This window comes from Oryx dammah, unplaced genomic scaffold (assembly GCF_014754425.2).
Source record: "Oryx dammah isolate SB20612 unplaced genomic scaffold, SCBI_Odam_1.1 HiC_scaffold_18, whole genome shotgun sequence".
NCBI classification, from domain to species: domain Eukaryota; kingdom Metazoa; phylum Chordata; class Mammalia; order Artiodactyla; family Bovidae; genus Oryx; species Oryx dammah.
The window spans coordinates 8696794-8718420 of record NW_024070202.1 but is presented as its reverse complement, the minus strand read 5'-3'; the positions used below and the strand labels follow the sequence as shown (position 1 = coordinate 8718420).

The 21627-nt window shown below is 41.1% G+C and overlaps 1 protein-coding gene across 3 annotated transcripts in view; it reads right to left on the bottom strand.

The window, feature by feature from the left end:
- The window catches only part of CDK14 (cyclin dependent kinase 14), a 557423-nt gene that overhangs the window by 350164 nt on the left and 185632 nt on the right, over window positions 1-21627 (bottom strand). The window lies entirely within an intron of this gene.

The following is a 21627-nucleotide window of genomic DNA, read 5'->3' as shown; positions in this document are numbered from 1 at the left end:
GAGACAATGGCAAGGCTGAGTACATCAAGGACAATATTTTGAACTGAACTTACACCTGTTTGGCAAAGTCATTAAAAATATTTTAAAGGTTTTACCATCAGTGTTTCTTTCATTTGTTTTCTCTTAAGACACTGGTTGGAATGCTGATGATACTGTGTCACATACACACTTCAAAAATTAAAAGCAACTAAATATTCGTGGTCTTGCTGTCTCCACCTAAATTCAATTTTCGTTCAGGTATAAAAGAGAAACCATCTCAGTACTATTTAACCTTTGATATTCAGAAATATTCTAAAAGTACATTATTTATTCTGGAAAAGTAAATTTAGAATTTCAAGGTAAGTTGTCAGTAATCACACCTCACCCTGGTCTTTAGCAAAACAATACAGGAAGAACAGGAAGAAGACTAATGTTATTTCTGTTAAATTGATTAAAAAAAAGATTTATAAAAGAATGGCATAACGGTTATTAATAAGATGTGATTAATAATGCAAAAAGTCTAATAATTTAATGTAATGAGAAAAAGGGTGCACTCAACCAACAATTATTATGAGAGTGTATGTTTGATAAAATATTGCTAATGATGCTTCATTAAATGTACAAACTCATAATACTTTGAAACATAAAATTAGAGGAACATATATCATTCCTGGGAGAAAAGATAATTACATTTCAATAACTTAAAACTTGCATTTTTCCTAAAATAAAATCTGTCAGTAAAGGATTTGAGAATCTTAGAACTTTAAAAAGTAACCTCAGTGGAGGGAGGGTATGGCCTGGGAATTTGGGGTTGGCAGATGCAAACTGTTACATTTAGGATGGATAAACAAGGTCCTGCTGTACAGCACAGGGAACTGTATTTACTATCCTGTGATAAACACAATGGAAAAAACACAACAAAGAATGTATATATGTGTATAATGTAACTGCGAAACGAGTCAGTTTGCTGTACAGCAGAGATTGGCACAACACTGTAAACCAACTGTACTTCAATTTATAAAAATTAATTTAAAAAACCAAAAAGAAGTAAACTCAGTGATCACTCAAAATGAAAAAATTCTTACTGAGTTGATTGTCTGTCACTCCCAGGAACAAAGCAGTCCCTCAGAAGACTTTGGTGGAACCCAAGTCCCCTAAAATACCCACATTTTTTAGTTCCTCTTTATGTTCAGCCAATACTGGCCTCCTGTAACTTCTAGTCTCTCATTCAAGTTCTGAGTCCACAGAGACTAGACTGAACGCTCTTCCTCAAGACTGCCCTCCACTTAATGAAGTTTTACTACCCTGCCTCCTAGTCAACAAATACTAATTTGAGAGACTGTCGATCTGTGCTGGGGATAAAGAATAAACAACCCAGACACGGTCCCTGCACTTACGGCTCACCGAGGAGATAGATGTGAAACATGTATCTACAAAAACAGCTAATCAAAGGTGGGGGGGGGGGGGGCCAGGAGATGCTCGCTTGTCAAAAATGGGACAACTTAAGCATCACTAAACAAATACCTGTGATTGAAAGGTATTAAATTTGTTTAAATCAATAATTTTACAATGAGATACTATTTACTTATAAATTCTATCTTTTTAAGATTTTTTTTGATGTGGATCATTTTTAAGTTTCTTTTTCTTTTTTTCAATTTATTTTTCACTGGAAGATAATTGCTTCAAAATGTTGTGTTACTTTCTGCCATACAACAAAGTAATCAGCCATAAGTATACATATATCCCTGCCTTTTGAACCTCCCTCCCAACCTCTATCCCCAATCCCCCGAACCTACCCCTAACCCACCCCGAACTTACCATCACAGAGCACTGGACTGAGCTCACTCTGCTATATGGCAGCTTCTGATGTGGACGATTTTTAAAGTCTTTATTGAATTTGTTACACTACTGCTTCTGCTGTTTATATTCCAGTTTTTTGGCCATGAGAAAATGTAGGATCTTACTTCCCTAACCAGGAATCAAACCTGTACTCCCTACATTGGAAGGTGAAGTCTTAACCACCAGACCACGAGGGATGTCCCCTATAATGAGACTTTAAAAGAAACTCATGAGCTACATTTGTAGAGTACTATGGATCCCACTCATTAGTTTAAAAACTGTTAAAAGAGAATATGTCAAGCATTTACGTCCCTTTTCATATACCTTCCTATACACTAAGTGTTGCTAAGTTAATCAAAGGTGTTTGTTTAGCAACTGTTTAGTTGCTAAGTTGCTTTGACTCTTTTCGAGTCCATGGACTGACTGCAAGCATGCCATACACACTATACCTCATAGTTGACATGCGAAATTTCTCTGTAGAGATGCATTGTGTGAAAAATGAAGAGGGAATGACAAAATTCAAATATCGTCATTAACAGCTGCTGAAATCACACAAAAAAGGCTACCAGATATTAAGTGCCTCCTGATGGGAGCACTCATGCACCTCAATGGAATCAATTCAATCTGTATGTGACCAAGTATAATCTAATCCCTTATTTTAAGGAGACAAAGGAACACTTTATTAAATAAATAACACCACTTCTTATTGGACTACAGTGAGAAAAATCTAGACTATAGGAAACTATAGGGAAAGGAACCTGTTTCTTCACAAATAGATTTCAAGAAAAAAAAGGTGGGGGAAAGCCCACAACGTAAAAGAGAGAGATATCAACTAATTGCAATGTCATCTTGATTCCAACAAAGCTAATTTTAACACTGACTATATATTTGATGATTTAAAAAACTGCTAAAATTTTTACATTTGATAATGGTATTGTGATTAGGTGCTTATCTTAAAACAAGGTTCTTATCTTTCAAAGAGAAAATATACAATGATGTTTAGGGTTTGTTTCAAAATAACTGGGAGGAATGAAGACAGATGAAACACATAGGCTGTCAAGGATGGCATCATGGGGAGTTATGAAAACTCCAGTCTCTTCTAATTTTCCATAATATGTTCTTTAAAAACTAAAAAACACACCCCATACAAATGGAGATAAATGCCATGAAGGAAATCACAGCATGCCATAAAAAGACAAAGAACCTATTTTACCAGAAATACAAATGAACTTACTTGCAGAATGCTGCTGCTGCTAAGTCGCTTCAGTCGTGTCCGACTCTGTGCAACCCCCTAGACAGCAGCCCACCAGGCTCCCCCGTCCCTGGGATTCTCCAGGCAAGAACACTGGAGTGGGTTGCCATTTCCTTCTCCAATGCATAAAAGTGAAAAGTGAAAGAAGTTGCTCGGTCATGTCTTCGAGACTCTTTGCAACCCCATGGACTGCAGCCCACCAGGCTCCTCCGTCCATGGGATTTTCCAGGCAAGAGTACTAGAGTGGGTTGCCATTGACTTCTCCTACTTGCAGAATAGACTAACAGAAAACAAACTTATGGTTCCAAAAGGAAAAAGTAGGGGAGGGATAAATTAGGAATTGGGATTAACAGATACAAACTGCTATAAATAAAATAGATAAGCAATAAAGACCTACTGTACAGCATAGAGAACTATATTCAATATCTTCTAATAACCTAAAATGGGAAAAAAATCTAAAAAAGGATATATACATATGTACACCTGAATTACTTTGTACACCTAAAACATTGTAAATTGACTGTACCTCAGTTTTTCTTTTAAAAAATAACCTATTTTAGATAGTTAGAGAAGGATTTTCTGAAAGTGTGACATTTGACCGGAAACAAGAAATATAGAAAAGTAAGTGAAGAATATTCCAGGCAGATGGAACAACCTGCACAAAAGCCCAGAGGCAGAGAACACAATGCATTAAACAAAAATATAAGAAAGAGTGGCTGAGGCTTGTTGTCACTGGTGGGTAGGGTGCATGGATGGGGGAACGTGGAGAGGAGGACAGGAGAGCTCGATCACAGAGGTCCTTAAGGGCCACAGAAAGGCCTGATTAAAACAAACCCCACTGGGGACTCTTCAGAAAAGAGACAGCATGATTAAATTACGTGCCTGCAGCTTCCTCACTATGGTGTAGAGAAAAGACTGAAGGAACCCAACTGTGGGAGCAGCGAGAAGGGAGGTGGGGCAGTGAGTGCAGTGATCCGGGGAAAAGATGCTCGCCACCAAGAACCAGAGCATTGGCAAGAGGAACGGGAAAAAGGAAAACAGTATTCTGAAGACAGATTCAACAGGCTATAAGCATAAACTGGATTGGGTGCAGGGCAAGTGGTGAAGGATGATTCCACCACGTGTCCTGACTTCAATGTCTGCATGGATAGAAGCATGTGTACCGAGGCAAGGGAAACTACAGAAGAGATTTAGACAGATCCACGAGTCTATTTGGGAGGAAAGTAGTGTAGAAGCAACCAAGTGCAGACATAAGGGAAACACTGGTATTTATGAGTCTGGATCTCAGTACAAAAATCTAAGCTAGACATAAAAACGTGTGAATCGTTGGAGGAGTTCAAGGGAAGCAATAATCTCAAGACAGCCAGTTTTCTGTTAAAGCAGGAGTAAAGAAAACACTAAGAAAAAGGCAGAATCAGAGAATGATATTCTAGATCTAGATGACATGAAAAGAGTCTGAAGGATGGGGGGAGGGACAGAGGAGGAGGCGGAGTAAGAAATACAGGCGTGAGGTCTGGGAGCTGACAGCAAGGGAGCGACATGCCACGGGTGGTGTTGTGGCAACAGATAAATACACAGACAGACAGATTACCAAGCAGCAGACAGAAAATCGGGAAGTTATATGCCACAGGAAGTGCTGAATATCCATTGGAAGGACTGATGCTGAAGCTGAAACTCCAATACTTTGACCACCTGATGCGAAGAGCTGACTCATTGCAAAAGACCCTGATGCTGGGAAAGATTGGGGGCAGGAGGAGAAGGGGGTGACAGAGGATGAGGTGGCTGGATGGCATCACTGACTCGATGGGACATGGGTTTGGGTGGACTCCGGGAGTTGGTGATGGACAGGGAGGCCTGGCGTGCTGCAGTCCATGAGGTTGCAAAGAGTCGGACCCGTCTGAGCAACTGAACTGACTGAGTGCTGTAGCAAACAGTGGTGCTGAAATGGAGCAGAACTCTATGGTCCTTGCACCCCATGTCCTCAGTCTGCCTTTTGCCTATGGAAAAACTTCAGCCAAAGGATAAATTTATAGTCAGAGAAGTGAGAAAACACAGAAACAAAGGAAAACGGTCAAAGGAGAGCAAATAATAACAATATGTTCATTAAAGTCAAGGACCCTTGGTTCCTTCTCAAGGGCAATAGCTTTTCAAAGGCTTTAGTTCCTCTGAGCCACATCCCGTGAGCTGTCTTATAGATCCTGAAACCTCCACCAGGCTGACAAAGTTAACTCCATGGTGACCAGACTCCACCCATGACACAAGCTGCCACAATTCTGTGAAGTGGCCTCAAAAAAAACAGAAGCAAGCTGACCCTAGGACTGAACCTAAAACAACCAAAAGGACCCTGGTCAGACCCCAGCGACCAACTTGAAGATGGCTGTCAAAGCTGCCAGAGCTGTTTCTGCATGGAGCCCCCTCCCTCTGTCTATAAAAGCTCTGTGCACTGACTGTCAGCAGGCTGTGGGAGTCGGGGGACAATCGGCCTTTGGACCTGTTGCAGGCATCCATAAAAAAGCAAAATTCCTTTCTGCCAACCTGGCCTCTTCACTGGCTTTTGAGCAGTGAGCAGCCAGACCCCACACCTGCCGTGTGAGGCAGAGGCAAGTCCATCCTGGTGGCCTCTTGGAAGCAGGCGGAGAAGGGCTGATGTCTTGGCTGTTACTCAGCAAAGCCATCCCTGTGCGCATGAGGCAAGGCCTGGAGTGGGCTAGGGCCAGCCCAGCGGCTGTGCAAGAGACCAAAGTACAGGATCTCACCTCTGGCTCCATTTTAAAACCGACTCGTTGTTGTTCAGCTGCTCAGTCGTGTCCGACTCTTTGCAACCCCATGGACTGCAGCACACCAGGGTTCTCTGCCCTTCACCATCTCCCAGAGTTTGCTCAAACTCATGTCCATTGCGTTGATGCCATCCAACCATCTCATCCTTCGTCACTCCCTTCTCCTCCCGCCTTCAATCCTTCCCAGCATCAGGGTTTTTTCCAATGAGTTGCCTCTGGGCATCAGGTGGCCAAAGTACTGGCGCTTCAGCTTCAGCATCAGTTCTTCCAATAAATATTCAGGATTGATTTCCACAATGCCTGGCCCCATCCTTGATTTAACTGGTGTGGGATGGGGTTCTAGCATCCATATTTGTTAGAAACATCCTAGCTGCTTTTGTTCAGTTGCTAAGTCATGTCCAACTCTTTGAGACCCCATGAACTGTAGCCCGCCAGGCTCTTCTGTCCAAGGGGACTCTCCAGGCAAAAATACTGGAGTGGGTTGCCATGCCCTTCTCCAGGGGATCTTCCCAACCCAAGGATTGAACCTGGGTCTCCTGTATTACAGGCGGACTCTTTATTATCTGAGCCACCAAGGAAGCCCCTTCAGGAGTTTGATCTATCCCTAATAATATTCCAACTTGTCAGCAGCAACCAACTGCTCGCACCTTTCACGTCTGCTCTAAATTCAATCCTGGTTTTGACAAGCCATGGCCGCCCATTGGTCTATGTGTCCTCGTCTGAAGCAGAATGGAAACACCGAACAGGATGAGGCCTAGAGCAGTACTTAAAAAAAAAAAAATATATATATATATACACACACACATATATGTGTGTGTGCTATATATACTTGGCTGTGCCAAGACTTAGCTGTGGCACGTGGCATCTTTTAGTTTTAGCCATGCAAACTCTTAGTTGTGGCATATGGGATCTAGCTCCCTGACCAGGGAAGGAACCCAGCCCCCTGCATTGGGCGTGTGGAGTCTTAGCCATTGGAAGCTACCAAAGAAGGCCCCAGGGCAGTGCTCTTTGACACCACACTCTTGACACCCATCCCGTCCCCTCTGGGGGGACCTGGCTTCGTTGACTGTCTTCTCCTTCTCTCTCTCTCTCCTTCTTCCTTCCCTTTCCTCTTTCAGACTCTCTAACCCAGCCCTTCCTCTCCACGGCCACTCTGTCCCAAATCACTACACTGACCTTCTACCTCTCCCACTGGACTGTTTCAGAAAATTTGCATCTAGTACACAGTGTTCAGTGGGGAATGAATGAGTCAACCCTTTACCTTATAAAAGAAGTACTCAAAAGCCTACCACTCTTACCAGCCTGTTTTAAATCTACCACCAGAAACAACAGATTACTCAACTGTCTGTTGCTCTCTAACCTACCGAAACATAATCAGAACACTTACCCATGCTGGAAAAACAAGCAGATATCCAGCATTTACAGTGTTCCAGTCCACTAGCTTAACTATCTCCTCAAAAAGAGGAATTAAAGTTATTTAGGTATGACATAGTCTTTTATGAACTCCTGCTGCTGCTGCTGCTGCTGCTGCTAAGTCGCTTCAGTCGTGTCCGACTCTGTGTGACCCCATAGATGGCAGCCCACCAGGCTCCCCCGTCCCTGGGATTCTCCAGGCAAGAACACTGGAGTGGGTTGCCATTGCCTTCTCCAATGCAGTAAAGTGAAAAGTTAAAGTGAAGTTGCTCAGTTGTGTCTAACTCTTCACAACCCCATGGACTGCAGCCCACCAGGCTCCTCTGTCCATGGGATTTTCCAGGCAAGAATACTGGAGTGGGGTACCACTGCCTTCTCCGTATGAACTCCTAAAACACTATTTTTCTTTCTATTTTGACTTACTCAGAAATCATCTGAGTGGATCATCTGTCCTAAAATTTTCAGCTGGAGGAAGGGGAATGCAAAAATGCATACCAGGGTAAGGTGAACCATTTCCATCTTCTTTGTGAACATCTGGATAGCTCAAGGCTGCTACTGTCTCCCCAATTTTCCATAGGTCCTCAAAGATGACTAGCAATGATGGGACCATCTCAACTCCCAATTTCTTTAAAAGTCTGTGACACAGACATCTCGGACCCTAAATCAGAATCCCTCAGAGAACCATAGTACGATCAGACTTCCTGAGACATCTGATAATTTAATTGACTCCTACGTTTGCTTTGCACTTTGGGGCTTAAAACAAACTCTTCCCAGTATTATGATGTCAGCAAAACATAGAGTAATTGCACTTATTTCTACCCCAATAACATCTTTTGTATGTAAACGTCAAACCTGAGCTTTTCCTGAATTATTAATACCTCCTCTCCTTCCCTCATTGAGCTGGACTGTATTGTGGTTATCTTGACGTTCGTTGGCTTTTGAGAGATTTTTATCACCCATGTTGATACGTTAACCTTCCAGAGTTTTAGAGCAAACCACTGTACTCATCTCCGTATTCTTCTGGAATACCTCCAATTGCAAGGAACCATTCTGGGATGAGCAAAAAGTTACCAGCATATAGTACCTGAGGAGATTACCAGCCAAAGTATAAATAAGACAGTATCAAGCAACTTAAATGCATAATAAACAAAGGTAAGTTCTTTGTCAAAAAAAAAGTAAAGCAAATTTATCAAAGACATGGAATGAAAGAATTAACTTATCAAGAAAAGGCAAGAAGCTTGGAAACAATGCCCAGGACACCCATAGATGTAAAGGTAGTTGGTTACACTACTCCTGAAGTTACTGGAGAAGAACTGTTTATTTGATGAGATGGGAGGGTTTCATAAGATGTAAGTAAATGTAATTTATTATGAGGAGTTTTGAGACTGAGATTTGAAGCTAACTATATTAATTAGTTCTGTAAGTTTTCATCTTTAATGTACTGCAGTTCATATCCCTAAACATACATCTATATGCACACATATAGATGAAAACTAAGAATTAAGGCATGATGGGAAGATCAAGGAACAAAAAGAAGCAGCAGAAGGGTTTTTTTGCTTTGTTTTTCTCTAGCCCCACTTTCAAGAACACTTGTCTTAGGAAACATACTACTGAGGTCTTTGGAAAGGTTGCATTTTACATTTCTAGAGAAATCACATTTTCTTCTTCTGAGGTCAAGTTGCCACTTCAAAACGATTTTTATCTTCAGTAGCTTTTTTTTTTTTTTTCGCCATAGAAAATGCTCCCAAAAAAGCAGAAAAGAAATGGACATATTTCTTGATGATATTATCATTTTTACCTATCTTGGATTACTTACTATTTCCTGGATAATTCTTACATGGCATCTCATATTTTTCAACAAACTCAGGGAGATAGCAAAGGACAGGGAAGACTGGTGTGCTGCAGTTCATGGGGCAGCAAAAGAGTCAGACATGACTTAGCAACTGAGCAACAACAATATCTTATACTATATCTAAAAATAAAAATAATTCATAATTTTTTTAAAGTCTAACTACAGCATCAGAATGACAATGAGTCATTCATTACATGAGCTGGGATTAAAGAAAAGACGATGAAGTCTGATGCTAACTCTTATAGCATTTCAAGCTTCCTAGTTCAAAGGTATGTTTAAAACATGATATTCTTATTTCTCGAGGACAGTCATAAATGTTCCCCCTCCTCTAGGAAAGACATACATGTTCAGCATCCTAACAGAGAGGTCAAGCTTCCGCTTTCAGGAAAAAAGCATCTCCAAAGAAGTTAAATGAGATGCGCCAAAAAGCCCATCACCGATTCACCAAGAGACTCTGAGGAGTCCCCAAATACTCATTGCCAAGTAATGGTAACCACAGAGATCTTGTATTTTCCATTCAAACACAGCCTTACAAAATTAAGTGAAGTTTGGAACAGCAGGATTAAACAATTAAAGCAGCCCAGGAGAGCGATTAAGGCAGGGGTATTCAGAGTTCAGACTATTCTCAACCCATTCTCCCATTCTAATAAAGACGTGTGTGTGTGCGCGCGTGCACACACACACACACACACATACCCCTCCACACTTCCAGCTTATATTACAAACAGGACAGCAAGCTAATGTTTTCTTTTTTTGGTTTGGCTGTGACAGACCATGAAGAATCAACAAAGAAAATTATTATAAATACACTGCAACTTGGTTAAAGGAGTAGAAGACTTATATCAAGTCAAAGAGATTATAAGTGATTTTAATTTGCTCCAGTGAAAATGTCTTACTTTCATAATTATAGAAAATCTGTCATTGTTAAATAACTTTTAAATGAAATTTTAGAAAAATATCAAGCAAAGCCAAATGTATCTAGTTTGACTTGTCTTTATGACAAAAATGCTACAGCATCACAAATTATCTAAAAGACCGCACTCCTAGAAATAAAAGTGACACTCAACTGGATTGCTTTTTAGGCAAGTAGAGTCTCAAAGTAAAAAAATGATTCTCCTGACTATAATGTTGAAAATAACCAACCTATACATGCTGAAGATCAGGGTTTATATTGATTCACATGTTGGGAAAGAACTGATTAAATATTAAATATTAGTAAATAATATTAAATATTTTAAACCATTAAATATTAGTCGCTCAGTCATGTCCTACCCTTTGCCACCCCATGGACTATACCCCGCCAGGTTCCTCTGTCCGTGGGATTCTTCAGGCAAGAATGCTGGAGTGGGTAGCCATTCCCTTTTCCAGGCGATTTTTCCAACCCAGGGGTTTAACCTGAGTCTCCTGCATTGCAGGCAGATTCTTTAACATCTGAGCCACCAGGGAAGCTGATTACACAAAGAAAGACTTTAATAAAAATTATATATAACTGATATGATACGATCTATGCTAGTCTTACTTTCAAATCCTATCAACAGAGTATAAATCAGTCAGCCTGATTTGGAATAAAATCATTTTTTATATACCGCCAGTAAGTTTAAAATCGAGATAGTTGTCTTTAACTTAAAAATAGCATTCGTGTTAAACACTCCTATTGTTAAGGTACCTACAGTACTTAACTATGGCAGGCCTGGGACAAGGAATTTATTTACACTAATTTGGTCACTACACCACCTTTGCGTGGTAGATACTATTGTTATCTCCATGTTTATAAAGAAACTGAGGCACATCTTAGAAGCAGTAGGTCCACAAACTGGACCTAGGAGACTAGACGTCAAGGCCCATATTCATAAATTCTCTGTGGAGTAGCAGTAATCAAAGTGTAAACTACAGAATAAAGGTGTGTGGCCCATACCCTCATATTCTCCCTTCAACAGATGCACTCTGCTTACACCAGACACTTATATTACTTACTCTCAAAGCAACGTCATTATTTTTTGTGTTTTCTAATGCTTTGTAAATATTATCAAAATAAATCAATATACTTTAGAATGGCATTAATAAGTCTAACCCTAATTATCATGCTTATCAGAGAATAGTTGGAAAACACAGGGAAAAAATTTACATCAACAATAATCCCAGTACTCAGTGATAAATTCTTCAACAAAAGTATTGTCTAGACTTTTTTCCCCTATTGTAGATTTTTATAAATGGTGTTCTACCATATTTGGTCATCTACTTTTTCGCTTTAGTTTAAAAATCATTATTTTACTGGATGGGCTACAGTAAGAATCCAGGAAGCCTCAAGTTTGAACAAACCCACATTTTCCTTTTACGGTAAATGGTCCCAGCACTTCTTTAGTTCATGAAATCTCATGATTCCTGTACTGTGATTTACTGATGCAAGTAATTCTCCTAGCCAAGCAATAGAGGCCTGAATAAGGAGAGACTATATGGGTCCAACAGCAACATGGGGCAGAACCTACGGGGCACAGTTGTTCCGAGTCAGCTTGACCGGAATTCAGTCTTCCGGGGGTGCTCCAACCCAGTGATAGAAAAGAATCACTTAAGTCATCTCCAGGAAAGACATTCTAGCATATTTAACTCCATGAAGCCAGATGCATGATCTTAGAAGCATGGAGACCCACGATAATCAAATGTGTGCTTGAAGAAAGAACTTAAGTCCTGACTACAAATCTTTCCGTACAAGAGCCAAATGTCTAAGTCTCTTGTCATATTTAAAGAGCCTGCTGACAGCATTCCTAAACATGTCCCCAAACATTACATACTTTTTAAAATATTTTACTTACTTGGCTGCATCAGGTCTTACTTGTGGCATGCGAGATCTTTCACTCGTGGCATGTGGCATCTGGTTCCCTGGCCAGGCATCGAACCAGACCCCGTACACTGGGAACACAGAGTTTCAGCCACTGAACCACCAGGGAAGCCCCACATAGTTAATCTTTATTAAGTGAAGTCGAAAGTGAAGTCGCTCAGTTGTGCCCGACTCTTTGCGACCCCATGGATAGTAGCCTGCACCAAGCTCTTCCGTCCATGGGATTTTCAAGGCAAGAAGTACTAGAGTGGGTTGCCATTTCCTTCTCCAGGGAATCTTCCCAAGCCAGGGATCGAACCCAGGTCTCTCACATTGTAGACAGACGATCACCATCTGAGCCACCAGGGAAGTCAGTCTTTATTAAGCATCTATTAAAAGTACTATAACAGGTGCTGAAGAATAAGGTATACACATACGAGAATATGTCACATACATATGAGGCAAAGGAGCTGTCGAGCAAGGCAGTAACTGAATTATGAAAAAGAAGGAAAAAACTATTCTGATATTTGCTTTAAAAGTAAGATTTTAATCAGGACTGTTCCAACAGTGGAAACAGAGATATGGTTCAACTTTGAATACAGCAACAATAGATGGGTTTTTATAGCCAAAGAGCAGATGGACAGAAAATTACTAAGAGGAGACATCAAGGGGAGGAGGGAACCTTGCTCAACTGATCTATTAAGATTCCTGCTGAAAACAGTCCAGAGCCATCAGATATCAACGGTGGGGGGATTTTCTCTAAACTGACTTAGCAGGATCCTTGCTAAAACTGGGCCAGGTAGGCCTGGCAAGGACGGGGCTAGGGTTGGGGAGGGAGTGCCAAAGTCAAGGCCCAGTCAAAAGAGAGCTTAGGATAACATGGGTGTGTTCAGCTGCTTCAGTCCTGTCCAACTCTTTGCAATCCTATGGACTGTTGACCACCAGGCTCCTCTGTCCATGGATTCTCCAGGCAAGAATACTGGAGTAGGTTGCCATGCCCCCCTCCAGGGGATCTTCCCGACCCAGGGATCCAACCAGTGTCTCCTGCCTTGCAGGCAGATTTACCACTGAGCCATCGGGGAAGCCCTTAGAGTAACATAACTGAAGTTTATTCCAAGAGAGTATGTTGTCAGAAGCCAGGGAACGCTCATAACATGAATAGGACTTGAAGATGGGATAGAATGTGGACATGGAAAAAGTGGAGGCAAGCCGCTTACATAACGGGATCCATCATAAAGATGCCGAAGGGGTATCAGCAGGGGGGGCGGCGGGGAGGCACAGTCAAAGCACAGAGAGAAGAAACTAGGGAAGCAGGAGGACATAAGGCAAGAAAAGCAAATGCCGAGTTGCCTACAAAACTGAACCAGTGATCAGATACCTGATCTTATTAGACAGCAGTATCTTCATTATCTGCCTACATATTTCAGGGTAGAGCTTTGAAAGAAGCAAATAGGCTTCTGAAGTTAAATATACATTAAAAAAATTTTTAATTGGAGGATAATTGCCTAACAACGTTGCACAGATTTTTGCCATACAACAACACGAATCAGCAGTAAGTAAATGTATGTCCCCTCCCCCTTGAGCCTCCTTCCCAACCTCTCACCCCATCCCACCTCTCTAGGTCAGCGCAGAGCAGTGGGCTGAGCTCCCTGTGTTAAATAAGCATTTTTATTCCCAACCAACAAAGGTAAATTAACAGAGCTTATAAGTCTATTAAATATATCTCCATGATATAAACAGAGATTAAAAACAGACTATCAAATGAATACAGTTATCAATATAAATGAAAACAGACTAAATATTAATATAGCTTCCCAGGTGGCTTAGTGGTAAAGAATCCACCTGCCAATACAAGAGATGCGAGTTGGTTTCTTATATCTCCAGGAAAGAAGCTCCCCTCGAGGAGGGCATGACAACCCACTCCAGTATTCTTTTTTTTTTTCACTCCAGTATTCTTGCCTGGGAAATTCCATGGACCAGAGGAGCCTGGTGGGTTACAGTTCATGGACTCGCAAAAGAGTTGGACATAGCGACTAAACAACAACAAATATTAATCCATTTCTAGGATTGTAATCCTGTAGCTACAGATATATACAGAACTATAAAATATTTGGTAGCAAATCTGCACTGTAATGAGAAAGAAAGCTGAATACAAGTTGTTAAATCCAATTATGCTACTTTCAAGGCTTTCCAAGCAGTAACATGTGTTTATCACCATCAAACAGGACATTAGCATCCTTTCTCTACACACAGCAATCTGGTTGCTAGGTTTGGTGCTACCGAGTAAGGAAAACTGAGAAGATCTTAAATTCCTATTCAGTAACATGAAGGCTCGCCCAGCAAATCTACTTCTAATAAGAAACCTAATTTCTACTCAATGAGATGAAACAATTTAGCCATTCTGAGGAGAAATCATGTTTCATGGCTTTCACGGAGTCTGGCTCCAATAACACTGCACACATGAATGAACGAAGTCAACTATCTCAGACAAGGACTAAACTAGGAAACAACGACAGACAGGACATTACATCACCTCTCCTGACAGAACACTGTCTATAAGTGAGAAATTCCCACACTCGGGTTTCCTACAAGAGCTGATGCACCGGAAAAGACCTTGATGCTGGGAAAGATTGAGGGCAGGAGGAGAAGGGGGCAGCAGAGGAGGAGATTGTTGGACGGCATCATCGACTCAATGGACATGAATCTGAGCAAACTCCAGGAGATAATAAAGGACAGGGAAGTCTGGTGTGCTGCAGTCCATGGGGTCCCAAAGAGTTGGACAGACTAAGCGACTGAACAACAATATACTCAAAAGCAACTAAATATTTGCTGGGTTTTCATCTAAAACGAGGGATGAATACAACCGCCATGACTCTTTTCCAACTGAAGCAGATGGGAAATCATTAGGAGTCATCCAGTTGAGGAACTCTTCCATAACAGCGTCGTATTTACAAATCTTAGCCCAGAAAATAAATGAGACTTCACCTAGCGCAATATGTTACCTTACAATGAGTTTAAAAAATAGTACATCTGTAACTTGGGTAAATTAAACACACATACCTAAATGTTTCTGTCAAATATCTACAGATATCTATTCACTTAGTAATTGTCTACCATCCTCTTCTTTTATAATATTTATACTCTTGTTTAAAAAAAAAAAAAAAGGAAAGTCACTATATTAAAATTACAGTAAGACTTTCCCGGTTATCTTGTGGTTAAGAGTCCACCTGCCAAGGCAGGGGATGCAGGTTTCATCCCTGATCCCGGAGGGTCCCACAAGCCGCATGCACGACCTCTACTGACACCTGCATGCCAAGGGCCCAGGCTCTCCAACGAGAGAAGCCACCACAGTAAGAAGCCTACACACCACCAGGAAGAGCAGCCTGTGCTCACTGCAAGTAGAGAAAGCCTGCGCGGCAATGAAGACCCAGGGCGGCACAACATAAAAACAAATACACAACATTACAATGAAAATGGACACTGGAAAACTAATCTCTTGTGTTCACAGTACACAGACAACACACAGGATTACCTTTTCTTGTTTCTTTGTTTTTAAATACACAAATATTTAAAGAAAAAGTACATGCAGGTAAGGAAGCAACAGTTAGAGCTGGAAATGGAACAGCAGACTGGTTCCAAATTGGGAAAGGAGTACGTCAAGGCTGTATATTGTCACCCTGCTTATTTAACTTCTATGCAGAACACATTATGAGAAACGCTGGGCTGGAAGAAGCACAAGCTGGAATCAAGACTGCCGGGAGAAATATCAATAACCTCAGATATGCAGATGACACCACCATTATGGCAGAAAGCAAAGAACTAAAGTGCCTTCTGGTGAAAGTGAAAGAGGAGAGTGAAAAAGTTGGCTTAAAACTCAACATTCAGAAAACGAAGATTATGGCATCCGGTCCCATCACTTCATGGCAGATAGATGGGGAAACAGTGGGAAAAGTGGCTGACTTTATTTTTGGTGGCTCCAAAATCACTGCAGATGGTGACTGTAGCCACGAAATTAAAAGACGCTTGCTCCTTGGAAGAAAAGTTATGGCCAATCTAGACAGCACATGAAAAAGCGAGACATTACTTTGCCAACAAACGTCCATCTAGTCAAAGCTATGATTTTTTCAGTAGTCATATATGGATGTGAGAGTTGGACTATAAAGAGAGCTGAGCACAGAAGAACTGATGCTTTTTAACTGTGGTGTTGGAGAAGACTCTTGAGAGTCCCTTGGACTGCAAGGAGATCCAACCAGTCCATCCTAAAGGAGATCAGTCCTGGGTGTTCATTGGAAGGACTGATGCTGAAGGTGAAACTCCAATACTTTGGCCACCTGATGCAAAGAACTGACTCATTTGAAAAGACCCTGATGCTGGGAAAGATTGAGGCAGGAGGAGAAGAGTATGACAGAGGATGAGATGGTTGGATGGCATCATTTGACTCAATGGACATGAGTTTGAGAAAACTCTGAGAGTTGGTGATGGACAGGGAGGCCTGGCGTGCTGCAGTCCATGGGGTTGCAAAGAGTCGGACATGACTGAGCGACTGCACTGAACTGAACATTGCTTATTTTCTTCTTTTTAACCCTGATCTTAAACATGCCAACCATGAGGACTTCCTTGGTGGTCCAATGGTTAATAGTTCACTTTCCAGTGCAGGGGGTGCAGGTTCAATGCCTGGTCAGAGAGCTAAGATCCCACATGTCTCCTGACCAGAGAACCAAAACATGAAACAGAAGCAATACGGCAACAAGTTCCACAAGGACTTTAGTAACAGTCCATGTCAAAAAAGAGACCCAAACCACTAATATCTGAGGTTATTTACTTTATTGAGAGGACAGGATTAATCATGTTATCAAGCAAGCATTCAATCATTATGCTCATAGCTTACTCAATACTTTGGCCACCTGATGTGAAGAACTGACTCATTTGAAAAGGCCCTGATGCTGGGAAAGATTGAAGGCAGGAGAAGAAGGGGATGACAGTGGATGAGATGGTTGGATGGCATCACTGACTCAACAGACATGAATTTGAGCAAGCTCCAGGAGTTGGTGGTGGATAGGGAAGCCTGGCGTGCTGCGGTCCCTGGGGTCGCGAAGAATCGGACACAACTGAGTGACTGAACTCAACTGAACTGAAGTAGAAAGTATGACTCAATTATACAGGAGACTTGAAAAAACAGAAAGATTAACTCGTTTTTGGATAGATAGAATGACTCCAACTCTTCGATACAGTAAGAAAGTTCAGATGAGAAGCTGAGACACAAGTTTTCAGTGAAGAAATTTTACTACTCAGAGCTATAAACCTGCACCTATCTTTCAACCTGTCAACTCCACTTTCTTCAACTTTCAAAGAAAATCTCTACTACAACCTCTTTGCACTTTCTTTTCATATATATACTCAACATTCAGAAAATGACGATCATGGCATCCGGTCCCATCACTTCATGGGAAATAAATGGGGAAACAGTGGAAACACTGTGAGACTTTATTTTTGGGGGCTCCAAAATCACTGCAAATGGTGATTGCAGCCATGAAATTAAAAGACGCTTACTCCTTGGAAGGAAAGTTATGACCAAGCTAGATAGCATATTCAAAAGCAGAGACATTACTTTGCTGACTAAGGTCCGTCTAGTCAAGGCTATGGTTTTTCCTGTGGTCATGTATGGATGTGAGAGTTGGACTGTGAAGAAGGCTGAGCACCAAAGAATTGATGGTTTTGAACTGTGGTGTTGGAGAAGACTCTTGACAGTCCCTTGGACTGCAAGGAGATCCAACCAGTCCATTCTGAAGGAGATCAGCCCTGGGATTTCTTTGGAAGGAATGATGCTGAAGCTGAAACTCCAGTACTTTGGCCACCTCATGCAAAGAGTTGACTCATTGGAAAATGACTCTGATGCTCGGAGGGATTGCAGGCAGGAGGAGAAGGGGACGACAGAGGATGAGATGGCTGGATGGCATCACTGACTCGATGGACGTGAGTCTGAGTGAACTCCGGGAGTTGCTGATGGACAGGGAGGCCTGACATGCTGTGATTCATGCGGTTGCAAAGAGTCGGACATGACTGAGCAACTGAACTGAACTGATATGAATATCTGTATATTAATATGCTATATGAATATATATAATACAAGGGAAAAGTTTTGACACATATAAAGGGAAATAAAACTATACAGGCTAATTACTAAGTAGCTACTAACACTCTCTCTACATAGAAATCTGGCCATGTCAGCTTCAGCACAGCTTCCCAGGCAGCTCAGCGGTAAAGAATCTGTCTATCAGTGCAGGAGATGCGGGAGATGTGGGTTTGACCCCTGGGTTGGGAAGATCCCCTGGAGAAGTGAAGTGAAGTGGCTCAGTCGTGTCCGACTCTTTTCGACCCCATGGACTGTACCCTACCAGGCTCCTCTGTCCGTGGGATTTTCTAGGCAAGAGCACTGGAGTGGGTTGCCATTTCCTTCTCCAGGGGATCTTCCCAACCCAGGGATGGAACCCGGGTCTCCCGCATTGTAGGCAGACTCTCTACCGTCTGAGCCACCAGGCAAATCATTGCATTATTCTTGCCTGGAAAATTCCATGGACAGAGGAGCCTGGCAGGCTACATCCAGGGGGTTCACAAAGAGTCAAACACATCTGAGTGACTGAGCATGCACGTAGCTTCAGTAATTGTGTTTGTGATGAAGCATCATCCATGTAAGCATACTTATTAGGCAAATAACCTTAACTACAGTTGTTCTCTCCAGGTCTTATTAATTAAGCAAGCTTCTGTTATAACAGATGAGTCAACGCCAAGTTAGCTCAGGTCACGTCAAGCATTCTAAAAATGATTTGAAATTAATCAAGTCACCTGAAAACTGGTGAACAAATATATTCAAAAAAGGTACCTGCTTAGATACTAACACAAAAGGAAGTGACTAAATATAAGAACAAGGCCCATGAAAATTTGACAAGACTTTCAAAGGATGTAATAGGTATAGAGAATCGTTTTCTCCTCTTAATTCTAGGTTGGAATGCCAAACTACATTCATAGCTGGTGCTGGGAAAACTTACTTTGAGTAGAGGTTCAAGGGTATTGAGTTTCTGATTTACTCAAAAACCTATTTGAAAGCATTTTATTTTGTTAAGGTGCAATTCTTACTACCATATTAGTTGCTCCATTATTTATGAGAAGGATAAAAGGGCTGTAAAGGTGCTGGCAGATTGGGAGTTATGTCTGCCATATGAAAAGAATTTTTGAAAAATGGTAAGAGAAATTGGTGCCATCAAACCTTGGTCTGTGGTTCACAATGAAAATGGAGCAATGAGACGGAAACCTTGTCCAAAATAAATGTATCCAACAGAAAACAAAAGGGAACAGTGAGAGTTCTATTTCATGCAGGCACCTATTATTTGGAAGGCCATAAACCACTTGGGTGAAATACATGGAAAAATAACTATGGTGTCACTGTAGAGTTGCCCAGAATAGTGGAGAATACGAATGATAAATGAAAATGACACAGAGGAAAGATATAAGAATCATAGGGAAAAAACGGCTAAGTACCCCCAGTGTTGATCATTAACAAGGAAAAGAGTGATCATAGATAACATAGATGTTTTAAAATATTTTTCTTTATTTATTCGTTTATTTGGCTGTGCCAGGTCTTAGCTGCAGCATGTGAGCGCCTAGCTGTGGCATGTGCGAGCTTAGCTCCCTGACCAGGGACTGAACTAGGGCCCCCTGCATTGGGAGCGCATAATCTTATCCACTGGACCACCAGGAAGTCCCGATAGCATAGATTTTAAGAAAACAGATTTCAAAATACTCCCCTCACACACCCTGCAAAATGAAAGGAGATAAAAATTAAGAACTTGGCTCTGCAGTTGGACTGACCAGCTCCGTCATTGAGCCATGCAATCGTGGACAAGTTACTCAAACTTTATGGACCTCAGTTTCTACATCTGTGAAACAAGAAAGTAACCTCATTTCAAAGCTTTTCTAGTATTGTTAATAGAAACAAAGAAAAAAGTAATGGCCAATATTCATTTAACATGTGAGACACAGTTATAGACATTCCAAAGGTATTCATTCATAGACACTCTTCAAAACCATGTGAAACCAATTTCATTATCAACCCTACTTTCACAGATGAGAAAATCAGGCTTAACCCAGTGTTCAATAAACATAAGCTTTATATCATGACCCTAATTACCAAGAGAGAGGTAGCATCAAAAAATAGAAGATTCACATAAATCGGTGTTATTTTGAAATCCTAACTAGTACCAGTGAAGAAACATTGGCCAAGAAGAGAAACCAATGGGCTACACAGAAAGTTCAATAATGTATCTGAATTTTTAAAGAACACAAATAAAAGGAGAAGAGATATTTAAGAAGGACCATGTTCTCATAGGCTTCCCTGGTCGCTCAGATGGTAAAGAATATCTGCCTGCAATATAGGAGACTTGGGTTCAATCCCATCCCCTGGAGAAGGAAATGGCAACCCACTCCAATATTCCTGCCTGGAGAATTCCATGGACATAGGAGCCTGGTGGGTACAATCCACGGGCTCGCAAAGAGCCGGCCACGACTGAGCAACTAACACTTTCATGTTCTCATATGTCTAAGTCCAAAATGAGACAAAGCTGGTAAGGAAAACAATGATTTCAGACCTATATACTATCAGAATAAGAAAGGGCAAGACCAATTATCAGGGACATATGAATAAAGTTCAAGTGACACAGAAAAGAGAGTACCTCAAATTTCTGCATCCAGAATACACTGTAAGTGATTCTTTAATCAACTCCTGTCTCCCTTTTTACTGGCTCCTTTATTATAATCTGTACACACACTCAGCTCCTTCCCATTTAGTTTAAAGCCAAAACATCAAAAACACGTTCGCCCTTTCTCCTTGTTTTTTCTTTTCCGTGTTCTTATTGGCCATTTGTGTCCATTTTGTTGGGCTGTTTTTCATGTTCTTTAGCCATCTGAAATTTTGCTACTTTTTTCTTATTTTTCAAGAATTTTTTTACAATAATATTGCTTTTATTAATACCACACATAGTATTTTACATATAAAACATAATATATAGCCACTCTTACTATGGCTATATTCCTAAGTTGTCATGTATTTTTTATACTAGTTTAAAATTTTTTGAATAATAAATTATAAATCTTATAAATGATTTTCAAAGTACATAGAGTAGAAGATAAAGTCTAAAAATATCAGCAGAAATCATGTTAGCTATATTTATTCCCGTTCTTATATCCCAGTTATAGCTATTATTTTTAAAATTTAGTTTTATCTGGAGGATAATTGCTTTAAAATGTTGTGTTGGTTTCTGCTGTATAACAACACGAATCAGCTATAAGTATACACATATCCCCTCCCTCTTGAACCTCCCTCCCAGCCCACCCCTATCCTACCCCTCTAGGTTGTCACAAAGCACTTTCGCCCTTTCTTCTTATTCTCTTTTCCTCCCCTGCCTCACCCCTCAAAAGAACTGCTTGCAGAGTTCCCTGGTGGTCCAGTGGGTTAGGACACCAAGCTCCCAATTGGAGGCACAGGTTCGATCCCTGGTCAGGCAACTAAGATACCATATGTGGCATGACCAAAAAAAAAGAGAAGAGCCTGCATTTCACCCTCCATTCTCCCCCTTCTCCCTTCAACCAAAGCAATTAGGTCTGCATCCCTCATCAGTCCCCTACACACACTCAAGAAATACCTTCC